Source organism: Podarcis raffonei, chromosome 4 (assembly GCF_027172205.1).
Source record: "Podarcis raffonei isolate rPodRaf1 chromosome 4, rPodRaf1.pri, whole genome shotgun sequence".
Taxonomy (NCBI): domain Eukaryota; kingdom Metazoa; phylum Chordata; class Lepidosauria; order Squamata; family Lacertidae; genus Podarcis; species Podarcis raffonei.
Window position 1 is genome coordinate 90,697,820 of NC_070605.1, and position 25,334 is coordinate 90,723,153.

Sequence of the window (25,334 nt, forward strand, 5' to 3'; positions counted from 1 at the left end):
ATCAGGCAAATGGTAAATCCTTGCAAGCTTGACTGGGGTTATGTACCACTTATAAATCATTTTCATAATATTTTCTCTTAAGGCATTACATGCCGTGAATTTCATCCCGGTGGTCCACAACTTTTCCCAATCAGCAAACAAAATATTATGACCAATGTCCTGAGCCCATTTAATCATAGTTGATTTAACCGTTTCATCTTGTGTATTCCATTTCAGCAGCAAATTATACAGTTTTTGTCATCGGAAACAGAATTAGCCCGCGACGTCTAAACAACTTTTTTTTGAAAAAATCCCTAAGGCACAATTTCAGCAAAAATCTGACGTTCTGCAATTCACTCAAAAATGGTGCCAAACTATTGCAAACGATCCCATGAAAGCTTTTTCGGAGGAAACAGATGGGTTTTTGTCATCAGAAACAGAATTAGCCCGCGACGTCTAAACAACTTTTTTTTGAAAAAATCCCTAAGCCGCGTGGTCACAATTTCAGCAAAAATCTGACGTTCTGCAATCCACTCAAAAATGGTGCCAAACTGTTGCAAACGATCCCCTGAATTTTTTTCCGGTGGAAACAGATGGGTTTTTATCATGGGAAACAGAATTAGCCCGCGACGTCTGAATAAATTTTTTTTGAAAAAATCCCTAAGCCGCGCGGTCACAATTTCAGCATAAATCTGACGTTCTGCAATTCACTCAAAAATGGTGCCAAACTGTTGCAAACGATCCCCTGAAAGCTTTTTCGGAGGAAACAGATGGGTTTTTATCATCGGAAACAGAATTAGCCCGCGACGTCTGAACAACTTTTTTTTGAAAAAATCCCTAAGCCGCACGGTCACAATTTCAGCAAAAATCTGACGTTCTGCAATTCACTCAAAAATGGTGCCAAACTGTTGCAAACGATCCCGTGAATTTTTTTCCGGTGGAAACAGATGGGTTTTTATAATGGGAAACAGAATTAGCCCGCGACGTCTGAATAAATTTTTTTTGAAAAAATCCCTAAGCCGCGCGGTCACAATTTCAGCATAAATGTGACGTTCTGCAATTCACTCAAAAATGGTGCCAAACTGTTGCAAACGATCCCCTGAAAGCTTTTTCGGAGGAAACAGATGGGTTTTTATCATCGGAAACAGAATTAGCCCACGACGTCTGAACAGCCTTTTTGTGAAAAAATCCCTAAGCGGCGTGGTCACAATTTCAGCATAAATCTGACGTTCTGCTATTCACTCAAAAATGGTGCCAAACTATTGCAAACGATCCCCTGAAAGCTTTTTCGGAGGAAACAGATGGGTTTTTGTCATCGGAAACAGAATTAGCCCTCCACCTCTGAACAACATTTTTGACAAAAACTCTAAACCGCGCGGTCACAATTTCAGCAAAAATCTGACGTTCTGCTATTCACCCAAAAATGGTGCCAAACTGTTGCAAACAATCCCCTGAAAGCTTTTTCGGAGGAAACAGATGGGTTTTTATCATCGGAAACAGAATTAGCCCGCGACGTCTGAACAACTTTTTTTTGAAAAAATCCCTAAGCCGCGCGGTCACAATTTCAGCAAAAATCTGACGTTCTGCAATCCACTCAAAAATGGTGCCAAACTGTTGCAACCGATCCCCTGAAAGTTTTTTCGGTGGAAACAGATTGGTTTTTATCATCGGAAAAAGAATTAGCCCGTGACCTCTGAACAACTTTTTTTTGAAAAAATCCCTAAGCCGCGCGGTCACAATTTCAGCAAAAATCTGACGTTCTGCAATTCACTCAAAAATGGTGCCAAACTGTTACAAACTATCCCCTGAAAGTTTTTTCGGTGGAAACAGATGGGTTTTTATCATCGGAAACAGAATTAGCCCGCGACGTCTGAACAACTTTTTTTTAAAAAAATCCCTAAGCCGCGCGGTCACAATTTCAGCAAAATCTGACGTTCTGCAATTCACTCAAAAATGGTGCCAAACTGTTACAAACTATCCCCTGAAAGTTTTTTCGGTGGAAACAGATGGGTTTTTATCATCGGAAACAGAATTAGCCCGCGACGTCTGAACAACTTTTTTTTTGAAAAAATCCCTAAGCCGCGTGGTCACAATTTCAGCAAAAATCTGACGTTCTGCAATCCACTCAAAAATGGTGCCAAACTGTTGCAAACGATCCCCTGAATTTTTTTTCGGTGGAAACAGATGGGTTTTTATCATGGGAAACAGAATTAGCCCGCGACGTCTGAATAAATTTTTTTTGAAAAAATCCCTAAGCCGCGCGGTTACAATTTCAGCATAAATCTGACGTTCTGCAATTCACTCAAAAATGGTGCCAAACTGTTGCAAACGATCCCCTGAAAGCTTTTTCGAAGGAAACTGATGGGTTTTTATCATCAGAAACAGAATTAGCCCACGACGTCTGAAGAACTTTTTTTTGAAAAAATCCCTAAGCCGCGCGGTCACAATTTCAGCAAAAATCTGACGTTCTGCAATTCACTCAAAAATGGTGCCAAAGTGTTGCAAACGATCCCCTGAAAGTTTTTTCGGTGGAAACAGATGGGTTTTTATCATCGGAAACAGAATTAGCCCGCAACGTCTGAAGAACTTTTTTTTGAAAAAATCCCTAAGCCGCGCGGTCTCAATTTCAGCAAAAATCTGACGTTCAGCAATTCACTCAAAAATGGTGCCAAACTGTTGCAAACGATCCCCTGAAAGTTTTTTCGGTGGAAACAGATGGGTTTTTATCATTGGAAACAGAATTAGCCCGCGACGTCTGAACAACTTTTTTTTAAAAAAATCCCTAAGCCGCGCGGTCACAATTTCAGCAAAAATCTGACGTTCAGCAATTCACTCAAAAATGGTGCCAAAGTGTTGCAAACGATCCCCTGAAAGGTTTTTCAGTGGAAACAGAAGGGGTTTTATCATCGGAAACAGAATTAGCCGTTGACCTCTGAACAACTTTTGTTTGAAAAAATCCTTAAGTCGCGCGGTCACAATTTCAGCAAAAATCTGATGTTCTGCAATTCACTCAAAAATGGTGCCAAACTGTTGCAAACGATCCCCTGAAGTTTTTTTCGGTGGAAACAGATGTGTTTTTATCATGGGAAACAGAATTAGCCCGCAGCCTCTGAATAACTTTTTTTTAAAAAAAAAATCCCTAAGCCGCGCGGTGACAATGTCAGCAAAAATCTGACGTTCTGCAATTCACTCAAAAATGGTGCCAAACTATTGCAAACGATCCCCTGAAAGCTTTTTCGGAGGAAACAGATGGGTTTTTGTCATTGGAAACAGAATTAGCCCGCGACGTCTGAACAACTTTTTTTTGAAAAAATCCTTAAGCCGCGCGGTCACAATTTCAGCAAAAATCTGACATTCTGCAATTCATTCAAAAATAGTGCCAAACTGTTACAAACTATCCCCTGAAAGTTTTTTCGGTGGAAACAGATGGGTTTTTATCATCGGAAAAAGAATTAGACCTTGACGTCTGAATAACTTTTTTTTAAAAAAAATCCCTAAGCCGCGCAGGCGTAATTTCAGCAAAAATCTGACGTTCTGAAATTCACTTAAAAATGGTGCCAAAGTGTTGCAAACGATCCCCTGAAAAGTTTTTCAGTGGAAACAGATGGGTTTTTATCATCGGAAACAGAATTAGCCCGCGACGTCTGAACAACTTTTTTTTGAAAAAATCCCTAAGCCGCGCGGTCACAATTTCAGCAAAAATCTGACGTTCTGCAATTCACTCAAAAATTGTGTCAAACTATTGCAAACGATCCCCTGAAAGCTTTTTCGGAGGAAACAGATGGGTTTTTGTCATCGGAAACAGAATTAGCCCGCGACGTCTAAACAACTTTTTTTTGAAAAAATCCCTAAGCCGCGCGGTCACAATTTCAGCAAAAATCTGACGTTCTGCAATTCACTCAAAAATGGTGCCAAACTTTTTCAAACGATCCCCTGAAAGTTTTTTTGGTGGAAACAGATGGGTTTTTATCATCGGAAAAAGAATTAGCCCTTGACGTCTCAATAACTTTTTAAAAAAAAAAATCCATAAGCCGCGCAGGCACAATTTCAGCAAAAATCTGACGTTCTGAAATTCACTAAAAAATGGTGCCAAAGTGTTGCAAACGATCCCCTGAAAGTTTTTTCGGTGGAAACAGATGGGTTTTTATCATCGGAAACAGAATTAGCCCTTGACGTCTCAATAACTTTTAAAAAAAAAAAATCCATAAGCCGCGCGGTCACAATTTCAGCAAAATCTGACGTTCTGCAATTCACTCAAAAATGGTGCCAAACTGTTACAAACTATCCCCTGAAAGTTTTTTCGGTGGAAACAGATGGGTTTTTATCATCGGAAACAGAATTAGCCCGCGACGTGTGAACAACTTTTTTTTTGAAAAAATCCCTAAGCCGCGTGGTCACAATTTCAGCAAAAATCTGACGTTCTGCAATCCACTCAAAAATGGTGCCAAACTGTTGCAAACGATCCCCTGAATTTTTTTCCGGTGGAAACAGATGGGTTTTTATCATGGGAAACAGAGTTAGCCCGCGACGTCTGAATAAATTTTTTTTGAAAAAATCCCTAAGCCGCGCGGTCACAATTTCAGCATAAATCTGACGTTCTGCAATTCACTCAAAAATGGTGCCAAACTGTTGCAAACGATCCCCTGAAAGCTTTTTCGGAGGAAACAGATGGGTTTTTATCATCGGAAACAGAATTAGCCCACGACGTCTGAAGAACTTTTTTTTGAAAAAATCCCTAAGCCGCGCGGTCACAATTTCAGCAAAAATCTGACGTTCTGCAATTCACTCAAAAATGGTGCCAAAGTGTTGCAAACGATCCCCTGAAAGGGTTTTCAGTGGAAACAGATGGGTTTTTATCATCGGAAACAGAATTAGCCCGCAACGTCTGAAGAACTTTTTTTTAAAAAAATCCCTAAGCCGCGCGGTCACAATTTCAGCAAAAATCTGACGTTCAGCAGTTCACTCAAAAATGGTGCCAAACTGTTACAAACTATCCCCTGAAAGTTTTTTCGGTGGAAACAGATGGGTTTTTATCATCGGAAACAGAATTAGCCCGCGACGTCTGAACCACTTTTTTTTTGAAAAAATCCTTAAGCCGCGCGGTCACAATTTCAGCAAAAATCTGACGTTCTGCAATTCACTCAAAAATGGTGCCAAAGTGTTGCAAACGATCCTCCTGAAAGCTTTTTCAGTGGTAACAGATGGGGTTTTATCATCGGAAACAGAATTAGCCGTCGACCTCTGAACAACTTTTGTTTGAAAAAATCCTTAAGTCGCGCGGTCACAATTTCAGCAAAAATCTGATGTTCTGCAATTCACTCAAAAATGGTGCCAAACTGTTGCAAACGATCCCCTGAAGTTTTTTTCGGTGGAAACAGATGTGTTTTTATCATGGGAAACAGAATTAGCCCGCGACCTCTGAATAACTTTTTTTAAAAAAAAATCCCTAAGCCGCGCGGTGACAATTTCAGCAAAAATCTGACGTTCTGCAATTCACTCAAAAATGGTGCCAAACTATTGCAAACGATCCCCTGAAAGCTTTTTCGGAGGAAACAGATGGGTTTTTGTCATTGGAAACAGAATTAGCCCGCGACGTCTGAACAACTTTTTTTTGAAAAAATCCTTAAGCCGCGCGGTCACAATTTCAGCAAAAATCTGACATTCTGCAATTCATTCAAAAATAGTGCCAAACTGTTACAAACTATCCCCTGAAAGTTTTTTCGGTGGAAACAGATGGGTTTTTATCATCGGAAAAAGAATTAGACCTTGACGTCTGAATAACTTTTTTTAAAAAAAAATCCCTAAGCCGCGCAGGCGTAATTTCAGCAAAAATCTGACGTTCTGAAATTCACTTAAAAATGGTGCCAAAGTGTTGCAAACGATCCCCTGAAATGTTTTTCAGTGGAAACAGATGGGTTTTTATCATCGGAAACAGAATTAGCCCGCGACCTCTGAATAACTTTTTTTTAAAAAAAATCCCTAAGCCGCGCGGTGACAATTTCAGCAAAAATCTGACGTTCTGCAATTCACTCAAAAATGGTGCCAAACTATTGCAAACGATCCCCTGAAAGCTTTTTCGGAGGAAACAGATGGGTTCTTGTCATTGGAAACAGAATTAGCCCGCGACGTCTGAACAACTTTTTTTTGAAAAAATCCCTAAGCCGCGCGGTCACAATTTCAGCAAAAATCTGACGTTCTGCAATTCACTCAAAAATGGTGCCAAACTTTTTCAAACGATCCCCTGAAAGTTTTTTCGGTGGAAACAGATGGGTTTTTATCATCGGAAAAAGAATTAGCCCTTGACGTCTCAATAACTTTTTTTAAAAAAAAATCCATAAGCCGCGCAGGCACAATTTCAGCAAAAATCTGACGTTCTGAAATTCACTAAAAAATGGTGCCAAAGTGTTGCAAACGATCCCCTGAAATGTTTTTCAGTGGAAACAGATGGGTTTTTATCATCGGAAAAAGAATTAGCCCGCGACGTCTGAACAACTTTTTTTTGAAAAAATCCCTAAGCCGCGCGGTCACAATTTCAGCAAAAATCTGACGTTCTGCAATTCACTCAAAAATGGTGCCAAACTATTGCAAACGATCCCCTGAAAGCTTTTTCGGAGGAAACAGATGGGTTTTTGTCATCGGAAACAGAATTAGCCCGCGACGTCTAAACAACTTTTTTTTGAAAAAATCCCTAAGCCGCGCGGTCACAATTTCAGCAAAAATCTGACGTTCTGCAATTCACTCAAAAATGGTGCCAAAGTGTTGCAAACGATGCCCTGAAAGGGTATTCAGTGGAAACAGATGGGTTTTTATCATCGGAAACAGAATTAGCCCGCAACGTCTGGAGAACTTTTTTTTGAAAAAATCCCTAAGCCGCGCGGTCACAATTTCTGCAAAAATCTGACGTTCTGCAATTCACTCAAAAATGGTGCCAAACTGTTGCAAACGATCCCCTGAAAGTTTTTTCGGTGGAAACAGATGGGTTTTTATCATCGGAAGCAGAATTAGCCCGCGAAGTCTGAACAACTTTTTTTTAAAAAAATCCCTAAGCCGCGCGGTCACAATTTCAGCAAAAATCTGACGTTCTGCAATTCACTCAAAAATGGTGCCAAACTGTTGCAAACGATCCCCTGAAAGTTTTTTCGGTGGAAACAGATGGGTTTTTATCATCGGAAACAGAATTAGCCCGCGACGTCTGAACAACTTTTTTGTGAAAAAATCCCTAAGCCGCGCGGTCACAATTTCAGCAAAAATCTGACGTTCTACAATTCACTCAAAAATGGTGCCTAACTGTTGCAAACGATCCCCTGAAATTTTTTCCGGTGGAAACAGATGGGTTTTTATCATGGGAAACAGAATTAACCCGCGACGTCTGAACAACTTTTTTTTGAAAAAATTCCTAAGCCGCGCGGTCACAATTTCAGCAAAAATCTGACGTTCTGCAATTCACTCAAAAATGGTGCCAAACTGTTGCAAACAATCCCCTGAAATTTTTTTCGATGGAAACAGATGGTTTTTTTTTCATGGGAAACAGAATTAGCCGTCGACCTCTGAACAAGTTTTTTTTGAAAAAATCCCTAAGTCGCGCGGTCACAATTTCAGCAAAAATCTAACGTTCTGCAATTCACTCAAAAATGGTGCCAAACTGTTGCAAACGATCCCTTGAAAGCTTTTTCGGTGGAAACAGATGGGTTTTTGTCATCGGAAACAGAATTAACCCGCGACGTCTGAACAACTTTTTTTTGAAAAAATTCCTAAGCCGCGCGGTCACAATTTCAGCAAAAATCTGACGTTCTGCAATTCACTCAAAAATGGTGCCAAACTGTTGCAAACAATCCCCTGAATTTTTTTTCGATGGAAACAGATGGTTTTTTTTTCATGGGAAACAGAATTAGCCGTCGACCTCTGAACAAGTTTTTTTTGAAAAAATCCCTAAGTCGCGCGGTCACAATTTCAGCAAAAATCTAACGTTCTGCAATTCACTCAAAAATGGTGCCAAACTGTTGCAAACGATCCCTTGAAAGCTTTTTCGGTGGAAACAGATGGGTTTTTGTCATCGGAAACAGAATTAGCTGTCGACGTCTGAACAACTTTTTTTTGAAAAAATCTTTAAGCCGCGCGGTCACAATTTCAGCAAAAATCTGACGTTCTGCAATTCACTCAAAAATGGTGCCAAACTGTTGCAAATGATCCCCTGAGTTTTTTTCCTGTGGAAACAGATGGGTTTTTATCATCAGAAACAGACTTAGCCCGCGACATCTGAACAACTTGTTTTTGGAAAAATCCCTAAGTCGCGCGGTCACAATTTCAGCAAAAATCTGATGTTCTGCAATTCACTCAAAAATGGTGCCAAACCGTTGCAAACGATCCCCTGAAGTTTTTTTCGGTGGAAACAGATGGGTTTTTATGATCGGAAACAGAATTATCCTGCGACGTCTGAACAACTTTTTTGTGAAAAAATCCCTAAGTCACAATTTCAGCAAAAAACTGACGTTCTACAATTCACTCAAAAATGGTGCCAAACTGTTGCAAACGATCCCCTGAATTTTTTTCCGGTGGAAACAGATGGGTTTTTATTATCAGAAACAGAATTAGCCCGCGACATCTGAACAACTTGTTTTTGGAATAATCCCTAAGCCGCGTGGTCACAATTTCAGCAAAAATCTGACGTTCTGCAATGGTATAAGTGCGATTTATTCTGAACAAAAAGCAAAACTGATTGTAAATAATGTGGTTACAGAAGAATTTGCTATTGAAAAAGGGACACGACAGGGATGCCCAATATCCCCACTGCTTTTTATATCTGTCCTGGAGGTTTTATTAAACATGATTAGAGGGGACCAGCTGGTTAAAGGGATTCAGGTCGGAGCTAAACAGTACAAACTGAGAGCATTTGCAGATGATTTAGTTTTAACTTTACAAGAGCCAGACACTAGTACGAGAAGAGTTTTAGAGTTAATACAAGCATTTGGTCAAGTAGCAGGTTTTAAGCTGAACAAACAGAAAACGAAAGTACTGGATAAAAATTTAACAGTTGCAGAAAGAGAGAAATTCCAGAGTGATACTGGTTTAACGGTAGCAAAGAAGGTGAAATACCTGGGGATAAATTTGACATCCAAGAATGTGAATCTATTTAAAGATAACTATGAGAAATGCTGGGCAGAAGTGAAAAAATATTTAGAAATATGGTCAAGTCTGAGACTTTCCTTGTTAGGCCGAATTGCTGTTATCAAGATGAATGTTTTGCCGAGAATGTTATTTCTGTTTCAAACATTGCAGATTGTGGATAAAATGGTTTGTTTCAAGAGGTGGCAAAAAGATATATCTAGATTTGTCTGGCAGGGCAAAAAGCCCAGAATAAAATTTAAGATACTAACTGATGCAAAAGAAAGAGGGGGGTTTGCCCTGCCGGACTTAAAACTGTACTATGAATCAGCGGCTTTTTGCTGGCTGAAAAATTGGCTGCTTCTTGAAAATACAGATATTTTGGATTTGGAAGGGTTCAATAATAGATTTGGCTGGCATGCATATATGTGGTATGACAAGGTTAAAATCCACCAAGGTTTTAAAAACCATATTGTTAGAAAAGCCCTATACAATGTATGGATTAGGTACAAAGATTTGTTGGAAAACAAAACCCCCAGGTGGTTGTCACCGATGGAAGCTAAGGAAGTGAAAAAATTAAATATGGAATCCAAATGGCCGAAATATTGGGAAATTATAGAGTATGAGGAGGGGAAAGTTAAATTGCAGAGTTATGAGAAATTGAAGTCTAAAGTAAGAGACTGGCTTCATTATTACCAGATAAATGAAGTTTTTAAACAGGACAGGAAAATTGGCTTTCAGGTGGAGAGGTCGAAATTAGAAACAGAGCTTTTGGAACCCAGTACTAAGAATTTGTCAAGAATGTATAACTTGCTGTTGAAATGGAACACACAGGACGAGATGGTTAAATCAGCTATGATTAAATGGGCACAAGACATTGGACATGACATTATGTTTGCTGACTGGGAACAGTTATGGACCACCAGTATAAAGTTCACGGCATGTAATGCCTTAAGAGAGAATATTATGAAAATGATTTATAGGTGGTACATGACCCCAGTCAAGCTTGCAAAAATTTATCATTTGCCCAATAACAAATGCTGGAAATGTAATGAAACTGAAGGTACTTTTTATCACCTTTGGTGGACGTGCCCAAAGATTAAGGCTTTCTGGGAAAGGATTTATAATGAAATGAAAAAGGTGCTTAAATGCACTTTTGTGAAGAAACCAGAAGCCTTCCTCCTGGGCATGGTAGGCCAATTGGTGTTAAAGAAAGATAGGACGTTTTTTATGTATGCGACAACAGCAGCAAGAGTACTTTTAGCAAAGTACTGGAAGACACAAGAACTACCCACACTGGAAGAATGGCAGACGAAGGTGATTGACTACATGGGAGTGGCTGAGATGACCGGCAGAATCCGCGACCAAGGGAAAGAGACGGTGGAAGAAGATTGGAAGAAATTTAAAGTTTATCTTAAGAACTGTTGTAAAATTAATGAGTGTTAAAATGTTTTGAGTAATGCAAAATAGAATTGCAGCGATAAACAACTGGACATGAGAAAAAGGATTTAAAGGAAGTGTTATAAGTAATTAAAATCAGGGGTTGCTGGAAAGATTTAAAACAGGGATGCAGAAAAAGGAGGTATGGGGAAGTCGCTGAAAGAAGGCTTAAGGAAAAGAAGGTTAAGAAATTATACGTGTTTATATGTTTGTTTGTTTATGCATTGTTTTGTATTGTCTTTTAATATGTGTTGAAAAATTTATTTAAAAAAATTATTAAAAAAAAAAACAAAAATGGTGCCAAACTATTGCAAACGATCCCCTGAAAGCTTTTTCGGAGGAAACAGATGGGTTTTTGTCATCGGAAACAGAATTAGCCCGCGACGTCTAAACAACTTTTTTTTGAAAAAATCCCTAAGCCGCGCGGTCACAATTTCAGCAAAAATCTGACGTTCTGCAATTCACTCAAAAATGGTGCCAAACTGTTGCAAACGATCCCCTGAAAGTTTTTTTGGTGGAAACAGATGGGTTTTTATCATCGGAAAAAGAATTAGCCCTTGACGTCTCAATAACTTTTTTTAAAAAAAAATCCCTAAGCTGCGCAGGCACAATTTCAGCAAAAATCTGACGTTCTGAAATTCACTAAAAAAATGGTGCCAAAGTGTTGCAAACGATCCCCTGAAAGGTTTTTCAGTGGAAACAGATGGGTTTTTATCATCGGAAACAGAATTAGCCCGCGACGTCTGAACAACTTTTTTTTGAAAAAATCCCTAAGCCGCACGGTCACAATTTCAGCAAAAATCTGACGTTCTGCAATTCACTCAAAAATGGTGCCAAACTATTGCAAACGATCCCCTGAAAGCTTTTTCGGAGGAAACAGATGGGTTTTTGTCATCGGAAACAGAATTAGCCCGCGACGTCTAAACAACTTTTTTTTGAAAAAATCCCTAAGCCGCGCGGTCACAATTTCAGCAAAAATCTGACGTTCTGCAATTTACTCAAAAATGGTGCCAAAGTGTTGCAAACGATGCCCTGAAAGGGTATTCAGTGGAAACAGATGGGTTTTTATCATCGGAAACAGAATTAGCCCGCGACGTCTGAAGAACTTTTTTTTGAAAAAATCCCTAAGCCGAGCGGTCACAATTTCAGCAAAAATCTGACGTTCTGCAATTCACTCAAAAATGGTGCCAAACTGTTGCAAACGATCCCCTGAAAGCTTTTTCGAAACAAACAGATGGGTTTTTATCATCGGAAACAGAATTAGCCCACGACGTCTGAACAGCCTTTTTGTGAAAAAATCCCTAAGCCGCGTGGTCACAATTTCAGCAAAAATCTGACGTTCAGCAATTCACTCAAAAATGGTGCCAAACTGTTACAAACTATCCCCTGAAAGTTTTTTCGGAGGAAACAGATGTGTTTTTGTCATCGGAAACAGAATTACCCCTCGACGTCTGAACAACTTTTTTTTTAAAAAAATCCCTATGCCGCGCAGTCACAATTTCAGCAAAAATCCGACATTATGCAATTCACTCAAAAATGGTGCCAAACTGTTGCAAACGATCCCTTGAAAGCTTTTTCGGTGGAAACAGATGGGTTTTTGTCATCGGAAACAGAATTAGCCCTCGACGTCTGAACAACTTTTTTTTTGTAAAAATCCCAAAGCCGCGAGGTCACAATTTCAGCAAAAATCTGACGTTCTGCAATTCACTCAAAAATGGTGCCAAACTGTTGCAAAAGATCCTCCTGAAAGTTTTTTAGGTGGAAACAGATGGGTTTTAATCATCGGAAAGAGCCCGCGACGTCTGAACAACTTTTTTTTGAAAAACTCCCTAAGGCGCGCGGTCACAATTTCAGCAAAAATCTGACGTTCTGCAATTCACTCAAAAATGGTGCCAAACTGTTGCAAAAGATCCCCTGAAATTTCTTTTGGTGGAAACAGATGGGTTCTTATCATTGGAAACAGAATTAGCCATCGACCTCTGAAGAACTTTTTTTTGAAAAAATCCCTAAGCCGCGAGGTCACAATTTCAGCAAAAATCTGACGTTCTGCAATTCAATCAAAAATGGTGCCAAACTGTTGCAAACGATCCCCTGAAATTTCTTTTGGTGGAAACAGATGGGTTTTTACCATCGGAAACAGAATTAGCCGTCGACGTCTGAACAACTTTTTTTGAAAAAATCCCTAAGCCGCACGGTCACAATTTCAGCCAAAATCTGACGTTCTGCAATTCACTCAAAAATGGTGCCAAACTGTTGCAAACGATCCCCTGAAAGCTTTTTCGAAACAAACAGATGGGTTTTTATCATCGGAAACAGAATTAGCCCACGACGTCTGAACAGCCTTTTTGTGAAAAAATCCCTAAGCCGCGTGGTCACAATTTCAAGAAAAATCTGACGTTCTGCTATTCACTCAAAAATGGTGCCAAAATGTTGCAAATGATCCCCTGAAAGCTTTTTCAGAGGAAACAGATGGGTTTTTGTAATCGGAAACAGAATTAGCCCTCCACCTCTGAACAACATTTTTGAAAAAAAACCTAAGCTGAGCGATTACAATTTCAGCAAAAATCTGACGTTCTGCAATTCACTCAAAAATGGTGCCAAACTCTTACAAACTATCCCCTGAAAGTTTTTTCGGTGGAAACAGTTGGGTTTTTATCATGGGAAACAGAATTAGCCCTCGACGTCGGAACAACTTTTTTTAAAAAAAAATCCCTAAGGCGCGCGGTGACAATTTCAGCAAAAATCTGACACTCTGCAATTCACTCAAAAATGGTCCTAAACTGATACATACATTCCCCTGAAAGCTTTTTCGGTGGAAACAGATGGGTTTTTATCACCGGAACACTCATGGGAAACAGAATTAGCCCTCGACCTCTGAACAACTTTTTTTTGAAAAAAACCCTAAGCCGCGCGGTGACAATTTCAGCAAAATTCAGCATTTTCAACCGTTTGGCACCATTTTTGAGTGAATTGCCGAAAGTCAGATTTTTGATGAAACTGAGACCCCGGGGCTTAGGGATTTCTTCAAAAAAATATTTTTCTGCCGCTTAAGTTGTCGAGGGCTGATTTCCTGTGCTGTGATAAAAAGCCTTCTGTTTCGACCCCCAAACCTTTCCGAGGAGCATTTGCAACCGATTGGCACCATTTTTGAGTGAATTGGAGAACGTGAGATTTTTGCTGAAATTGTGACCCTGGGGCTTAGGGATTTTTTCAAAAAAATATTTTTCTGCCGGATAAGTTGTCGAGGGCTGATTTCTTGTGCTGTGAGAAAAAGCCTTCTGTTTCGACCGCCAACCTCCCAGGGAAGCATTTGCAACCCTTTGACACCATTTTTGAGTGAATTGGAGAACGTCAGATTTTTGCTGAAATGGTGACCCCGGGCCTTAGGGATTTTTTCAAAAAAATCTTTTTCTGCCGGTTAGGTTGTCGAGGGCTGATTTCCTGTGCTGTGAGAAAAAGCCTTCTGTTTCGACCCCCAAACCTTTCCGAGGAGTATTTGCAACCGTTTGGCACCATTTTTGAGTGAATTGCCGAAAGTCATATTTTGGATGAAATTGTGACCCCGGGGCTTAGGGATTTTTTCAAAAAAATATTTTTCTTCCGCTTAAGTTGTCGAAGGCTGATTTACTGTCCTGTGATTAAAAGCCTTCTGTTTCGACCACCAACCTCTCAGGGGAGCATTTGAAACCGTTTGGCACCATTTTTGAGTGAATTGGAGAACGTGAGATTTTTGCTGAAATTGTGACCCCGGGGCTTAGGGATTTTTCAAAAAAATATTTTTCTGCCGGATAAGTTGTCGAGGGCTGATTTCTTGTGCTGTGAGAAAAAGCCTTCTGTTTCGACCGCCAACCTCTCAGGGAAGCATTTGCAACCCTTTGACACCATTTTTGAGTGAAGTGGAGAATATCAGATTTTTGCTGAAATTGTGACCCCGGGGCTTAGAGATTTTTCAAAAAAATCTTTTTCTGCCGGTTAGGTTGTCGAGGGCTGATTTCCTGTGCTGTGAGAAAAAGCCTTCTGTTTCGACCCCCAAACCTTTCCGAGGAGTATTTTCAACCGTTTGGCACCATTTTTGAGTGAATTGGAGAACGTGAGATTTTTGCTGAAATTGTGACCCCGGGGCTTAGGGATTTTTCAAAAAAAGTTTTTTCTGCTGGTTAAGTGGTCGAGGGCGGATTAACTGTCCTGTGATAAAAAGCCTTCTGTTTCGACCACCAACCTCTCAGGGGAGCATTTGAAACCGTTTGGCACCATTTTTGAGTGAATTGGAGAACGTGAGATTTTTGCTGAAATTGTGACCCCGGGGCTTAGGGATTTTTCAAAAAAATATTTTTCTGCCGGATAAGTTGTCGAGGGCTGATTTCTTGTGCTGTGAGAAAAAGCCTTCTGTTTCGACCGCCAACCTCTCAGGGAAGCATTTGCAACCCTTTGACACCATTTTTGAGTGAATTGGAGAACGTCAGATTTTTGCTGAAATTGTGACCCCGGGCCTTAGGGATTTTTTCAAAAAAATCTTTTTCTGCCGGTTAGGTTGTCGAGGGCTGATTTCCTGTGCTGTGAGAAAAAGCCTTCTGTTTCGACCCCCAAACCTTTCTGAGGAGTATTTGCAACCGTTTGGCACCATTTTTGAGTGAATTGGAGAACGTGAGATTTTTGCTGAACTTGTGACCCCGGGGCTTAGGGATTTTTCAAAAAAATATTTTTCTGCTGGTTAAGTTGTCGAGGGCTGATTTACTGTCGTTTGATTAAAAGCCTTCTGTTTCGACCCCCAAACCTTTCAGCGGAGAATTTGCAACCGTTTGGCACCATTTTTGAGTGAATTGCCGAAACTCAGATTTTTGCTGAAATTGTGACCCCGGGGCTTAGGGATTTTTTCAAAAAAATCTTTTTCTGCCGCTTAAGTTGTCGAGGGCTGATTTACTGTCCTGTGATTAAAAGCCTTCTGTTTCGACCCCCAAACCTTTCAGGGGAGCATTTGCAACCGATTGGCACCATTTTTGAATGAATTGGAGAACGTGAGTTTTTTGCTGAAATTGTGACCCCGGGGCTTTGGGATTTTTGAAAAAAATATTTTTCTGCCGGTTAAGTGGTCGAGGGGTGATTTACTGTCCTGTGATAAAAAGCCTTCTGTTTCGACCCCCAAACCTTTCTGCAGAGCATTTGCAACCGATTGGCACCATTTTTGAGTGAATTGGAGAACCTGAGTTTTTTGCTGAAATTGTGACTCCGGGGCATAGGGATTTTTCAAAAAAAAAATTTTCTGCCGGTTAAGTGGTCGAGGGCTGATTTATTGTCCTGTGATAAAAAGCCTTCTGTTTCGACCCCCAAACCTTTCAGCGGAGCATTTACAACCGTTTGGCACCATTTTTGAATGAATTGGAGAACGTCAGATTTTTGCTGAAATGGTGACCCCGGGCCTTAGGGATTTTTTCAAAAAAATCTTTTTCTGCCGGTTAGGTTGTCGAGGGCTGATTTCCTGTGCTGTGAGAAAAAGCCTTCTGTTTCGACCCCCAAACCTTTCCGAGGAGTATTTTCAACCGTTTGGCACCATTTTTGAGTGAATTGGAGAACGTGAGATTTTTGCTGAAATTGTGACCCCGGGGCTTAGGGATTTTTCAAAAAAAGTTTTTTCTGCTGGTTAAGTGGTCGAGGGCGGATTAACTGTCCTGTGATAAAAAGCCTTCTGTTTCGACCACCAACCTCTCAGGGGAGCATTTGAAACCGTTTGGCACCATTTTTGAGTGAATTGGAGAACGTGAGATTTTTGCTGAAATTGTGACCCCGGGGCTTAGGGATTTTTCAAAAAAATATTTTTCTGCCGGATAAGTTGTCGAGGGCTGATTTCTTGTGCTGTGAGAAAAAGCCTTCTGTTTCGACCGCCAACCTCTCAGGGAAGCATTTGCAACCCTTTGACACCATTTTTGAGTGAAGTGGAGAATATCAGATTTTTGCTGAAATTGTGACCCCGGGGCTTAGAGATTTTTCAAAAAAATCTTTTTCTGCCGGTTAGGTTGTCGAGGGCTGATTTCCTGTGCTGTGAGAAAAAGCCTTCTGTTTCGACCCCCAAACCTTTCCGAGGAGTATTTTCAACCGTTTGGCACCATTTTTGAGTGAATTGGAGAATGTGAGATTTTTGCTGAAATTGTGACCCCGGGGCTTAGGGATTTTTCAAAAAAAGTTTTTTCTGCTGGTTAAGTGGTCGAGGGCGGATTAACTGTCCTGTGATAAAAAGCCTTCTGTTTCGACCACCAACCTCTCAGGGGAGCATTTGAAACCGTTTGGCACCATTTTTGAGTGAATTGGAGAACGTGAGATTTTTGCTGAAATTGTGACCCCGGGGCTTAGGGATTTTTCAAAAAAATATTTTTCTGCCGGATAAGTTGTCGAGGGCTGATTTCTTGTGCTGTGAGAAAAAGCCTTCTGTTTCGACCGCCAACCTCTCAGGGAAGCATTTGCAACCCTTTGACACCATTTTTGAGTGAATTGGAGAACGTCAGATTTTTGCTGAAATTGTGACCCCGGGCCTTAGGGATTTTTTCAAAAAAATCTTTTTCTGCCGGTTAGGTTGTCGAGGGCTGATTTCCTGTGCTGTGAGAAAAAGCCTTCTGTTTCGACCCCCAAACCTTTCTGAGGAGTATTTGCAACCGTTTGGCACCATTTTTGAGTGAATTGGAGAACGTGAGATTTTTGCTGAACTTGTGACCCCGGGGCTTAGGGATTTTTCAAAAAAATATTTTTCTGCTGGTTAAGTTGTCGAGGGCTGATTTACTGTCGTTTGATTAAAAGCCTTCTGTTTCGACCCCCAAACCTTTCAGCGGAGAATTTGCAACCGTTTGGCACCATTTTTGAGTGAATTGCCGAAACTCAGATTTTTGCTGAAATTGTGACCCCGGGGCTTAGGGATTTTTTCAAAAAAATCTTTTTCTGCCGCTTAAGTTGTCGAGGGCTGATTTACTGTCCTGTGATTAAAAGCCTTCTGTTTCGACCCCCAAACCTTTCAGGGGAGCATTTGCAACCGATTGGCACCATTTTTGAATGAATTGGAGAACGTGAGTTTTTTGCTGAAATTGTGACCCCGGGGCTTTGGGATTTTTGAAAAAAATATTTTTCTGCCGGTTAAGTGGTCGAGGGCTGATTTCCTGTGCTGTGAGAAAAAGCCTTCTGTTTCGACCCCCCAAACCTTTCCGAGGAGCATTTGCAACCGTTTGGAACCATTTTTGAGTGGATTGCCGAAAGTCATATTTTGGATGAAATTGTGACCCCGGGGCTTAGGGAATTTTTCAAAAAAATTTTTTTCTTCCGCTTAAGTTGTCGAGGGCTGATTTACTGTCCTGTGATCAAAAGCCTTCTGTTTCGACCGCCAAACTTTCAGGGGAGCATTTGCAACCGTTTGGCACAATTTTTGTGTGAATTGCCGAAAGTCAGATTTTTGCTGAAATTGTGACCCCGGGGCTTAGGGATTTTTTGAAAAAAATATTTTTCTGCCGGTTATGTTGTTGAGGGCTGATTTACTGTCCTGTGGTAAAAAGCCTTCTGTTTAGACCGTAAAACCTTTCAGGGGAGCATTTGCAACCGTTTGGCACCATTTTTGAGTGAATTGCCGAAAGTCAGATTTTTGCTGAAATTGTGACCCCGGGGCTTAGGGAATTTTTCAAAAAAATTTTTTTCTTCCGCTTAAGTTGTCGAGGGCTGATTTACTGTCCTGTGATCAAAAGCCTTCTGTTTCGACCGCCAAACCTCTCAGGGGACCATTTGCAACCGTTGGGCACCATTTTTGAGTGAATTGCCAAAAGTCAGATTTTTTCTGAAATTGTGACCCTGGGTTTAGGGATTTATTGAAAAGAATCTTCTTCCGCCGATCAAGTTGTCGAGGACTGATTTCTTGTCCTGTGATAAAAAGCCTACTGTTTCGACCGCCAAACCTTTCATGGGAGCATTTGCATCCGTTGGGCACCATTTCTGAATGAATAGCCGAATGTCAGATTTTTTCTGAAATTGTGACCCTGGTTTTAGGGATTTCTTGAAAAAAATCTTCTTCCGCCGGTTAAGTTGTTGAGGTATAATTTCCTGTCCTGTGATAAAAACCCTTCTGTTTCGACCGCCAAACCTTTCAGGGGAGCATTTGCATTTCTGATGAAATTGTGACCGCGCGGCTTAGGGATTTTTTTTAAAAAAACTTTTTCTACAGACTACGTTGTGGAGGTCTGATTTCTTGTCCTGTGATAAAAAGCCTTCTGTATTGACTGAAATAGCTTTCAGGCGAACATTTGCAACAGCTGGGCACCATTTTTGAGTGAATTGCCAAAAGTCAGATTTTTGCTGAAATTGTGACCGCGCCCTAATATAAATTAGGCACCTACATTTTGTATAAATTCATTCGAAATACTGTCGTATTTATCCAAGCAGTCTATGTTTGTAAGCAGTCCGTTCACAGGTTGCAAGTGTTTACATATTATCAATCCACCGATTAAAGGAGATCATCTCTTTACTCTTCCAGTTTATCAATATCAGCCTCTCAGCTACCATTAGAGTGTGTACAATCCATTTCTGTTGTCCAGTTGTTAACTTCCATATAGTAGGAATATAGTTAAAAAAAAGTTTCATGTTTTATTGTATATTATTTTATCCTGCAAGCTGCTGAGCGTGGCTGGCACGACCCAGTCAGATGGGTGGGGTATAAATAATAAAACTATTATTATTATTTATTTATTTATTATTGAATAGGACATCCCTTTTTTCATCAGAGAAGTGTTGGAGGGTTTGAGAATGCAATATACTCAGAGTCGAGAGTGGATTTCATGCTCTTTATTCAGCTCATAGTGGTGAGGAGGAATGGATGTTCCATCAAAGTATCTGCTTTATATACATTATTTACACAATGGGCTGCATGTGATTGGCTAATTTACTCCTGCCTTACTCCTAGTTTACATCTAGTTTACTCCTCCTTTACACCTAGCTTACTCCTAGTTTACACCTACTTTACACCTAGTTTACTCATGGTTTACACCTACTTTACTCCTACTTTACACCTAGTCTACTCCTACTTTACACCTAGTTTACACCTACTTTACACCTACTTTACACCAAGGTTACACCTAGTTTACACCTACTTTACTCCTACTTTACTCCTAGTTTACACCTACTTTACTCCTACTTTACTCCTAGTTTACACCTACTTTACACCTACTTTACACCTAGTTTACACCTACTTTACTCCTAGTTTACACCTGCTTTACTCCTACTTTACTCCTACTTTACTCCTAGTTTACACCTACTTTACTCATACTTTACTCCTAGTTTACACCTACTTTACTCCTAGTTTACACCTAGTTTACACCTACTTTACTCCTAGTTTACACCTACTTTACTCCTACTTTACTCCTAGTTTACACCTACTTTACTCCTACTTTACACCTACTTTACACCTACTTTACTCCTAGTTTACACCTACTTTACTCCCAGTTTACTCCTAGTTTACACCTACTTTACTCCTACTTTACTCCTAGTTTACACCTACTTTACTCCTACTTTACTCCTACTTTTCACCTACTTTACTCCTACTTTACTCCTACTTTACTCCTAGTTTACACCTACTTTACTCCTAGTTTACACCTAGTTTACACCTAGTTTACTCCTAGTTTACACCTACTTTACACCTAGGTTACACTCCTAGTTTACAGCTACTTTACTCCTACTTTACTCCTACTTTATGTGTGCATTTATTTAAAATGCATCTCTGGGTTACTCTGGGGCATAGGAATTTGTTCATTTTTTTCTTACACCACATGGTCTGAGGGACGGTGCACAGGCGGTGGACAACCTCTCAGGGGAGCATTAGCGATTTTTTCAAAAAAATCTTTTTCTCCCGGTTAAGTTGTCGAGGGCTGATTTCCTGTCCTGTGATAAAAAGCCTTCTGTTTCGACCGCCAAACCTCTCAGAGGACCATTTGCAACCGTTTGGCACCATTTTTGAGTGAATTGCCGAAAGTCAGATTTTTGATGAAATTGTGACCACACCCTAATATAAATTAGTCAACTACATTTTGTATAAATTCATTCGAAATACTGTCGTATTTATCCAAGCAGTCTATGTTTGTAAGCAGTCCGTTCACAGGTTGCAAGTGTTACCATATTATCAATCCACCGATTAAAGGAGATCATCTCTTTACTCTTCCAGTTTATCAATATCAGCCTCTCAGCTACCATTAGAGTGTGTACAATCCATTTCTGTTGTCCAGTTGTTAACTTCCATATAGTAGGCATATAGTTAAAAAAAGTTTCATGTTTTATTGTATATTATTTTATCCTGCAAGCTGCTGAGCGTGGCTGGCACGACCCAGTCAGATGGGTGGGGTATAAATAATAAACCTATTATTATTATTTATTTATTATTGAATAGGACATCCCTTTTTTCATCAGAGAAGTGTTGGAGGGTTTGAGAATGAAATATACTCAGAGTCGAGAGTGGATTTCATGCTCTTTATTCAGCTCATAGTGGTGAGGAGGAATGGATGTTCCCTCAAAGTATCTGCTTTATATACATTATTTACACAATGGGCTGCATGTGATTGGCTAATTTACTCCTGCCTTACTCCTAGTTTACACCTAGTTTACACCTAGTTTACACCTACGTAAAACCCTTCTGTAGTTTACTCCTAGTTTACTCCTAGTTTACACCTACTTTACTCCTACTTTACTCCTAGTTTATGTGTGCATTTATTTAAAATGCATCTCTGGGTTACTTGTGGGGCATAGGAATTTGTTCATTTTTTTCTTACACCACATGGTCTGAGGGACGGTGCACAGGCGGTGGACAACATCTCAGGGGAGCATTAGCGATTTTTTCAAAAAAATCTTTTTCTCCCGGTTAAGTTGTCGAGGGCTGATTTCCTGTCCTGTGATAAAAAGTCTTCTGTTTCGACCGCCAAACCTCTCAGGGGACCATTTGCAACCGTTTGGCACCATTTTTGAGTGAATTGCCGAAAGTCAGATTTTTGATGAAATCTTTTTCTACGGATGAAGTTGTCGAGGGATGCTTTCCTGTCCTGCGATAAAAAGCCTTCTGTTTCGACCGCCAAACCTTTCATGGGAGCATTTGCAACCGTTTGGCACCATTTTTGAGTGAATTGCCGAAAGTCAGATTTTTGATGAAATCTTTTTCTACGGATGAAGTTGTCGAGGGCTGATTTCCTGTCCTGTGATAAAAAGCCTTCTGTTTCGACTGCCAAACCTCTCAGGGAACCATTTGCAACCGTTGGGCACCATTTTTGAGTGAATTGCCAAAAGTCAGATTTTTTCTGAAATTGTGACCCTGGGTTTAGGGATTTCTTGAAAAAAATCTTCTTCCGCCGATCAAGTTGTCGAGGACTGATTTCTTGTCCTGTGATAAAAAGCCTACTGTTTCGACCGCCAAACCTTTCATGGGAGCATTTGCAACCATTGGGCACCATTTCTGAATGAATAGCCGAAAGTCAGATTTTTGATGAAATCTTTTTCTCCCGGTTAAGTTGTCGAGGGCTGCTTTCCTGTCCTGCGATAAAAAGCCTTCTGTTTCGACCGCCAAACCTCTCAGGGGACCATTTGCAACCGTTGGGCATCATTTCTAAATGAATAGCCGAAAGTCAGATCTTTTCTGAAATTGTGACCCTGGTTTAGGGATTTCTTGAAAAAAATCTTCTTCCGCCGTTTAAGTTGTTGAGGTCTAATTTCCTGTCCTGTGATAAAAACCCTTCTGTTTCGACCGCCAAACCTTTCAGGGGAGCATTTGCATTTCTGATGAAATTGTGACCGCGCGGCTTAGGGATATTTTAAAAAAAAACTTTTTCTACAGACTACGTTGTGGGGTCTGATTTCTTGTCCTGTGATAAAAAGCCTTCTGTTTTGACTGAAAAAGCTCTCAGGCGAACATTTGCAACAGCTGGGCACCATTTTTGAGTGAATTGCCAAAAGTCAGATTTTTGCTGAAATTGCGACCGCGCCCCAATATAAATTAGTCACCTACATTTTGTATAAATTCATTCGAAATACTGTCGTATTTATCCAAGCAGTCTATGTTTGTAAGCAGTCCGTTCACAGGTTGCAAGTGTTACCATATTATCAATCCACCGATTAAAGGAGATCATCTCTTTACTCTTCCAGTTTATCAATATCAGCCTCTCAGCTACCATTAGAGTGTGTACAATCCATTTCTGTTGTCCAGTTGTTAACTTCCATATAGTAGGCATATAGTTAAAAAAAAGTTTCATGTTTTATTGTATATTATTTTATCCTGCAAGCTGCTGAGCGTGGCTGGCACGACCCAGTCAGATGGGTGGGGTATAAATAATAAACCTATTATTATTATTTATTTATTATTGAATAGGACATCCCTTTTTTCATCAGAGAAGTGTTGGAGGGTTTGAGAATGAAATATACTCAGAATCGAGAGTGGATTTCATGCTCTTTATTCAGCTCATAGTGGTGAGGAGGAATGGATGTTCCCTCAAAGTATCTGCTTTATATACATTATTTACACAATGGGCTGCATGTGATTGGCTAATTTACTCCTGCCTTACTCCTAGTTTACACCTAGTTTACACCTACGTAAAACCCTTCTGTAGTTTACTCCTAGTTTACTCCTAGTTTACACCTACTTTACTCCTACTTTACTCCTAGTTTATGTGTGCATTTATTTAAAATGCATCTCTGGGTTACTTGTGGGGCATAGGAATTTGTTCATTTTTTTCTTACACCACATGGTCTGAGGGACGGTGCACAGGCGGTGGACAACATCTCAGGGGAGCATTAGCGATTTTTTCAAAAAAATCTTTTTCTCCCGGTTAAGTTGTCGAGGGCTGATTTCCTGTCCTGTGATAAAAAGTCTTCTGTTTTGACCGCCAAACCTCTCAGGGGACCATTTGCAACCGTTTGGCACCATTTTTGAGTGAATTGCCGAAAGTCAGATTTTTGATGAAATCTTTTTCTACGGATGAAGTTGTTGAGGGCTGATTTCCTGTCCTGTGATAAAAAGCCTTCTGTTTCGACCGCCAAACCTCTCAGGGGACCATTTGCAACCGTTTGGCACCATTTTTGAGTGAATTGCCAAAAGTCAGATTTTTTCTGAAATTGTGACCCTGGGTTTAGGGATTTCTTGAAAAAAATCTTCTTCCGCCGATCAAGTTGTCGAGGACTGATTTCTTGTCCTGTGATAAAAAGCCTACTGTTTCGACCGCCAAACCTTTCATGGGAGCATTTGCAACCGTTGGGCACCATTTCTGAATGAATAGCCGAAAGTCAGATTTTTTCTGAAATTGTGACCCTGGGTTTAGGGATTTCTTGAAAAAAATCTTCTTCCGCCGGTTAAGTTGTTGAGGTCTAATTTCCTGTCCTGTGATAAAAACCCTTCTGTTTCGACCGCCAAACCTTTCAGGGGAGCATTTGGATTTCTGATGAAATTGTGACCGCACGGCTTAGGGATATTTTTAAAAAAAACTTTTTCTACAGACTACGTTGTGGAGGTCTGATTTCTTGTCCTGTGATAAAAAGCCTTCTGTTTTGACTGAAAAAGCTCTCAGGCGAACATTTGCAACAGCTGGGCACCATTTTTGAGTGAATTGCCAAAAGTCAGATTTTTGCTGAAATTGTGACCGCGCCCTAATCTAAATTAGTCAACTACATTTTGTATAAATTCATTCGAAATACTGTCGTATTTATCCAAGCAGTCTATGTTTGTAAGCAGTCCGTTCACAGGTTGCAAGTGTTTACATATTATCAATCCACCGATTAAAGGAGATCATCTCTTTACTCTTCCAGTTTATCAATATCAGCCTCTCAGCTACCATTAGAGTGTGTACAATCCATTTCTGTTGTCCAGTTGTTAACTTCCATATAGTAGGCATATAGTTAAAAAAAGTTTCATGTTTTATTGTATATTATTTTATCCTGCAAGCTGCAGAGCATGGCTGGCACGACCCAGTCAGATGGGTGGGGTATAAATAATAAAACTATTATTATTATTTATTTATTATTGAATAGGACATCCCTTTTTTCATCAGAGAAGTGTTGGAGGGTTTGAGAATGAAATATACTCAGATTTGAGAGTGGATTTCATGCTCTTTATTCAGCTCATAGTGGTGAGGAGGAATGGATGTTCCCTCAAAGTATCTGCTTTATATACATTATTTACACAATGGGCTGCATGTGATTGGCTAATTTACTCCTGCCTTACTCCTAGTTTACACCTAGTTTACACCTAGTTTACTCCTCCTTTACACCTAGCTTACTCCTAGTTTACACCTAATTTACACCTAGTTTACTCCTACGTTACACCTACTTTACACCTAGTTTACTCCTAGTTTACACCTATTTTACTCCTAGTTTACACCTAGTTTACACCTACTTTACTCCTACTTTACTCCTAGTTTACTCCTAGTTTACACCTACTTTACTCCTACTTTATGTGTGCATTTATTTAAAATGCATCTCTGGGGTACTCTGGGGCATAGGAATTTATTCACTTTTTTCTTACACCACATGGTCTGAGGGACGGTGCACAGGCGGTGGACAACCTCTCAGGGGAGCATTAGCGATTTTTTCAAAAAAATCTTTTTCTCCCGGTTAAGTTGTCGAGGGCTGATTTCCTGTCGTGTGATAAAAAGCCTTCTGTTTCGACCGCCAAACCTCTCAGAGGACCATTTGCAACCGTTTGGCACCATTTTTGAGTGTATTGCCGAAAGTCAGATTTTTGATGAAATTGTGACCCCGGGGCTTAGCGATTTTTTTTAAAAAAAATTTTCTAGCGGTTAACTTGTCGAGGGCTGATTTCTTGTCCTGTG